At 43.6% G+C, this 7087-nt stretch overlaps 1 pseudogene; it reads left to right on the top strand.

Annotated features, from left to right (window-relative positions):
* Nucleotides 1-783: 783 nt before the first annotated feature.
* Nucleotides 784-2940, top strand: LOC106722064 (annotated as a pseudogene).
* Nucleotides 2941-7087: the final 4147 nt, after the last annotated feature.

Here is a 7087-nt window from a genome sequence, read left to right as displayed (position 1 = left end):
CCCAGAACAGAAGTGTGCGATCCTCCTGACAGTCTGTGGTGCCAAAACATTTGCCATTGTTTGTTTCCTCACAGCACCTGCCTTACCAAATACCAAGTCTTATGCTGAACTAATTGCCTTGCTAAAGGCACATTTTTGCCCAAGGCCATCTGTTACCCTGAAGAGATTTCATTTTCTTAAACGGGACTAAAGAGCTAATGAAGGTATATCAGATTCCCTGTCTGAGCTCTGTCGCCTTATGGAATTTTGTGAGTTTGGGGATCTTCTGGATGGCCTGCTTCACGACCATCTTATCTGTGGGGTTCAAGATGAAGCAATCCAACATCACCTGCTCTCTGAACCAAATTTGACCTTGGCTACTGCACAAGAAAAATACTTGCCAGCTGAAGCAGCATCCCATAATGTGAGATAAATTTGCCAGGCATTCTCCAGCAATGTCCACTTATTCCAAAAAGATTAAGAATCAGATCATCACCAGCAAATTCAATGAATTATACCCTCACCAACAGCACCACATAAACCAATTAATCCACAAACATGTTTGAGTTGTGGTGGCCAACATAGACGAAGGGACTGCAGGTTTAGAAATGCACAGTGCCATGCCTGCAAGAAGAAGGGCCACATAGAGAGAGTTTGCCACTCTAAGGCCAGTTCCGGGAGCCAAAAAGACAAAGGCAAATGTATTCGTAAACCACTCACAGATTAGAGTCCTCTCCAGAACGTGAGGTACAAAAAGTATATTTGATTCAAAATGTTGGTGCTGTTGAAACTCAAGGTTCTGAGATGATTGCAACGGTGGTAATAAATGGAAAGAAGTGCAAAATGGAAGTGGACTTGGGTTTGGGGGTATCCCTCATAGATGAAAACACATTCTTCCAGTTGTTTTGGCACCCTCTCCCCAAGTTATTGAAATCTGAGTGTTGCCTGCTTGACTACAATGGACAGATTGTGGAAACTTTGGGTAGCTGCAGTGTAGTTGTCCAGTATGGATCTATTAGACAGCATCTACCCCTCATTGTCACTAAGGATTCCTGCAAAAGTCTTCTGGGGAGAAATTGGTTCTCACCATTGGGAATCAATATTCAAGGCATACACAGTCTCTGCACAGAAAGTCTGCAAAGGCTTGCAAGGAAGTTTCCCCAGGTATTCTCTGAGGAATTAGGAATTTACTCCAAGGAATTAGGAATTAGGTCCACCTGTGACATTCCAAATGGATTCTGCGATAGCCCCTATCTTTATGAAGGCTCTGAATGTACCTTTTGCACTGCGGCCAAAAATTGATGCAGAATTAAATTGGCTTATCATGCAAAGGGTTAGCGAGCCAGTTGTACATACAAGCTGGGCTACACCAGTTGTTCCTGTTTTAAAACCTAATGGCAGTGTTCAAATCTGTGGGGATTACAAATGCGCTGTTAATAAAGCACTTAAGCAGGACTGGCACCAAGTGCCTGCCATTAACCAGTTACTGTTCTTGCAGGAGGGAAGGGTTTTGCCAAACTTGACCTCACTCAAGCCTATCAGCAATTGATAGTGGATGACAAGGCTGCTGAGGCCCAAACAGTAATTACACACCAGGGAGTGCTCTGTGTCAAGCGCCTCCAGGTTGGAATTTCTGTGGTACCAGGAGTTGTCCAGCGGTTCATGGAGAAAATGCTAGCAGGAATTCCCAGGGTGGTTCCATACTTTGATGATGCATTGATCATGGGGCCGTCTAGAGAGAAACTCACTGACAGACTCAGAGAAGTTTTACAGGGATTCAACATAGCAGGTATCAGAGTAAAAAGAGAAAAATGTCAACTGGGAGTTTCCAGTATCAACTTTCTGGGATATCAGATTGATGCTTCTGGCATTTACCCAGTTGAAGACGAGATAAAAGCAATACATGATGCCCCTATACCAAAATGTAGACAGGATCTTCAAGCATTCTTAGGACATCTCAATTTTTATCACATCTTCTTGAAAGACAAAGCCACCATAGCAGAGCCCCTTCATTGCTTACTGGATAAGGGAGCTCAGTGGAAATGGGCTTGCCAGTATAATGAAGCCTTCCAAGGTGTCAAGAAATTGCTGACATCAAACTCTGTCCTTGTTCACTATGATGAGCAGAAGCCGCTGTCCATTACTTGTGAAGCCTCGCAATTTGGTGTTGGCACTGTTCTGTCACACATTGCCTGATGGCATGGATGCACCCATTGCTTTTTACTCAAGAACAATGACTTCAACCAAAAGGAACTACACACAGATTGATAAAGAAGCATTGGCAATCATTGCAGGAGTTAAACAATTTCACAATTACATTTATGGCCACAAATTCAAAATCCAAATGGACCACAAACACCTTCTTGGAATTTTTACCATGGACAAAACAATTCCTCCTATTTTGTCTCCCACATGCAATGCTGGAGCATCATGCTAAACACATATGACTATACATTTGTGTACAAACCTGGGAAAATGATTGCAAACACTGATGCATTGAGCCGCCTACCACTACAAATACCTGACTGTGTTACTACTCCACCAGCAGAAGTCCTCCGCCAGCTGGAATCCATGCCAGAAGCCCCTCTTCAGGCTGATCAGACAGCAAGGAAGACTGCAAGAGACCCTATCCTTGCCCATGTCCTCAACTGGGTGTGGAGGGGCTGGCCTGCAGACATATTGGCTGAGGAATTCAGGCCATTTTCATCATGTCAACATGAGCTGTCTGCCCACAAGGGTTGAATGTTGTGGGGAAATCGTGTTGTAATTCCAGAAGCAGGACACCAAATCATACTGACAACACTGCACGCAGCATACCCAGGCATTGTGAGGATGAAAGCACTAGCCAGAAGCTATGTATGGTGGCCAGGTAGGGACAATGACATAGAAAGGGTTGTGAGGGAGTGCAGCATTTGTCAAACAACTCATCATAATCCACCAAAGGCACCAGCATTCCCTTGAGAAATGACAGGAACCCTGATCATGCATCCACATTGATTTTGCTGGCCCTTTTCAAGGTAAGAACTTCTTAATTGTTGTTGACTCGTACTCAAAATGGCTTGAAGTGATTACTGTCTCAACTCTTACATTAACTGCCACTATAACAGCTCTCCGTCAACTGTTTGCAGCCCATGGGGTGTGCAACACTATTGTTTCTGATAATGGCAGTGCATTCACTTCAGCAAAGTTCCAAGATTTTGCCAGTGCAACCTCACTTGAACTGTTACCATTGCACCTCATAGGTCACAGGCCAATAGGCAAGCTCAGTGAATGATGCAGACTACAAAAAATGCACTGAAAAGGATTGTTGTAGGAGACTGGCCTACCAAACTGGCCAGATTTCTGTTAGCTCAACATGTAATTCCTTGCGTCGTTGTTGAGTCTCCAGATAGGCTGACAGGGCTGTCCTCTGCTGAGCCCCTCACTGAGTCCGGTTCTATGGGAAGACCACAGCAGAAGCGGAGTCCTCCCAAATGGTTAGCTGACTATTCTGTCTAGGGGGAAGGGGTATTGTGTCTTCTTGTGCTTTCCTTGCACTGTCCCTTTATGGCTAAAGCCCTCATACTCAGCACTGCAGGGGTCACTTTGCTTGTGGCAGTTTTGCAGCACTGGGGACTCCATGTTCTCTGCCATGAGGAGCCAGAGGCATTCTTGGTGCCTCTCTGTGCACTGGACTGGATTGGGTCAAGTCAGAGGCAGAGCAAGTACAAGTTCTGCATACATGTACTCAGGGCAATTGTTAAGATCCACCCTGGATATGATTCCAGAGAATTATAATAATAAATAACTGTTAGTTCAGCCCAGGAGTGTCCAGTGTTGTTGCTGAACTCACGACATATTAGACTCAAAGCCAAACTGACTTCTTTCCTTTATATGCAATCCTAAGGATTTTACAGGACAAATTATGCCCTCTGTGACACATGGGAAACCCCTGGTCTTAATCTGTGAACCTGAGTCACACCCATGAAGCCCCATTAACTTTTGCTGGGATTTCACAGATGATGAGTTTGGAAACACAGATCTGCACCATGTGTCAATGGAATATAATTTGGCCTGTAAAATCTGACAGCTGGGGATGATATGTGAGAAACAGTCTAACTCTCAGATCCCATGCTGAGCTTGCAGGGCTGAGGCTTAGGGCAAGAAACATCTTTGTACATGTGAACAGAGTAAATTTGACATGGAAGACACAATAAGCATGGAATCCCAAAGTGCCTTTCTTACAGAGTCACTTTTCATAGTAGAGCTGCACTCTGAAGCATTGCATTTTGAGTCTTTATATCAGTAAATGGAACTCCAACTGTATCTCCAGTGAACAGATTCTTTGCTGTGCCTTCTTCTTTGTTGTGAGACTTCTCAAATGACAAGTAATCATAGGCTAACAGCTGAACTGTTTGAAAAGAGATAGACCAAGTGGGATGAACTAGTTATAAAACTAAATTGCTGATATGACATTCCTAATAGTATGTAAACCTTCCATAACCTAGGCTGCCTCAATGCCCGTCTTCCCTTATCTTGTATAGCAAGCACCCTCTTTTAGAGCTGATGCACAAAAATAACTAGTATAGTGAATGTGGCAGGGTGCTATAGAAAAAGTGTCCAAACATATTAGTCCAGAGGGTTTAACAAAAAAGTAGCCAAGATTTATTTTAAACCAAAACAACAAAACCCCCAGACCTTTCCCTAGCATTATATCAGCCTGTTCCCTTATCCAAAGTACCCCTTGGGTGCATCTACATGAGATGTATACTACAGTTGCCTAATTAGCTTCACAGTAAAGTCTCAGTGTCTACACATGAGGCCCTATTAGGACACAGTAAACTAATAAATACGGCCTGAAGATAGTACTTACCAACACAAGTACTATCCTGCAGCAGTGTTATTTACTCCACCACAATGCACAAATAGACACTGATGGGACTGGCTGGGACATGGGTGTGCTTCAGTGTGGGGGCTGCTTGCTGGCTGGCCCCACACTGAAGCACCCGGGAACCCTAACCAGCCCTTCTGCAGCACATTGAGTTGGGTCAGAGCAGCCCCAGGCTGGCAGACTGACCCCTGGAGCCCCTTGCAAGCTGGGGCTGTTCTGACCGGGCTAAACATGCTGAGGTCCCAGGCACATGTGTAAACGTGGCACCCAGGAGCAATAAACTCTGGCACAGTTTTTTCAGTTGAATTAATAGCAATCACATTAATAGACATAACACACCGCTTATGTCTCAGAACAGGCCTGGGTTAATCTAACTCCCCCAGATGGAAGCTGGTCTCAGGTTTTATAGAGGCGTTGCCTACCAAGAATCCTTTACAGAGAAGGGAAGGCCCTCCCCTGGGTCTCTGATTCACTGATAGCTTGCCTAGCGGAAATCATTTGATGTTCAGTACCTAACTGCCTTGGTGGAAAATTAGGAATCATGTGCATCATGGCCTAAATTGTAACTTCTGTGCTCAGCCTGAGTACTCTAATCAACTGCTTGTAGAGCTAGGTCCTATTCAGTGTGGGTCGAGTAGCAGAATCAAGCCCCATCTTACTGATAACATTTCCACAGCACTACAGAAATGCCCATGGAGCTTTCTTGAATGTAGACAAGACATGGCCTCTGCCCCAAAGAACTTAGAGCCTAATCATAGTTTCTCATTCTAAATGTAAGCTTGACAGATACTCATAGATGCTTTTCCAGCTTTTGCTTCCTAGCAATTCCACTGTTGAAGGGCCTCAGCATGGCTACTGGAGAAATATTTAAAAAATGGCCCTAGGCTGAGTTACCCAGGTTAATTCCCCACTGTGGCAGTGAGTAAACAGACAGTATCACAAAAGCTGAAGTCCGCAAACATGCTTTTACAGGGAGTTGAGTTACTGAACCAAGAACTCACAACAAACATTGTATCTCTTTAGGACCTCTCACTTCCAATTATTTTTGTCCTATCTCTGTTCTTCCTGCCTCCGGTAATCAAACTCATCGAGAATACTAGCTATCACAGCCATTCTATATTTCCCCCCCCCTTCTCGCTTCCGATAAACAAAACCAAACGGGCTGCCTTCTCTGGGAGAAAAAAAAAATAAAGGAGGCAAACAAACAATGAACATGTTGAGACTGAACCAATTCCACTGTTGTGTGGCTCTTTGGGATTCAGCTGCCATGCTGAGAAGCCTATTTGGTAGATCTTGTGCTAATTCTCCATGATGAAAAGCTGCCTGCCTCCTGGGAACGACCTACAGCCTTCAAGAGTGGTCAGGTCTGGCAGTTTTATCATGCACACTAAGAGAAGACATAATCAATTCCCCAGTTGGCACTTTACACTGAATACCCACTTTTTCAGCTTGATAGCAGGACTAAATTAGTTATTTAGCAACTAGACCCTAATTTAAAGTGAGCAAGTGCCTTGACAAGGATCATTGTTCAAGGCCATCCCCCCTTTCCTTTCAGACGAGAGGCCCACAAATCCCTGGAAGGTGATAAATAGACAATTAGAAAATAGATATATTTTGTTAGATCTACAAAGCTCCCTGGTGCTGTCAGACTCACAATAAAGGGGGCTCGGGTAAATTGGTGGGCAATGAAAGCCAGCTGTATGGTCATCACTCCTACAGACACAAAGCCATATGTGGCCATTTACAGGACATCCCTGAGAATAGATTGGACCAATAAGACCAGAGGGAACTAAAAATACTTGACAAAGTTGGCTGCTCTTCATTTAACAAGAATAAAATATCTAATGGAGTGTAATGGAGACCATCAATCACCCCGGTCCAAAGCTCAGCTTTAATACATTACTTTTAACTATTAATGTAAGTTTTTTTTCTTCTGTAATAAGTCAGAAATGAATATCCTCTATGTGGAGTAAGATGATGCTGTATAAGTAGTAACAAATGATGTGTACCCAACAGCTGCAGCATAGAATGAATTCTGACTTAAAAACAAGGAAAGGGAATGAACAAACAAGGACAGTACACCCCTGAACATTAGGAAGAACTTATTCAGAGACACTGAGCAATCTCCTAGCCATACCTGAAAATGATTCCATTTAGTCTTGCCAGTTTACTTTTATTTATTCATTTTTTAAACATTGTTAGGCTTTTTTGAATTTGGAGTTTGTATGCTATTTTTTT

This window comes from Alligator sinensis, unplaced genomic scaffold (genome assembly GCF_000455745.1).
Source record: "Alligator sinensis unplaced genomic scaffold, ASM45574v1 scaffold434_1, whole genome shotgun sequence".
Lineage (NCBI taxonomy): Eukaryota > Metazoa > Chordata > Crocodylia > Alligatoridae > Alligator > Alligator sinensis.
Note: the sequence above shows the minus strand (reverse complement) of the source record. Positions and strands in the feature narration are given on the sequence as shown.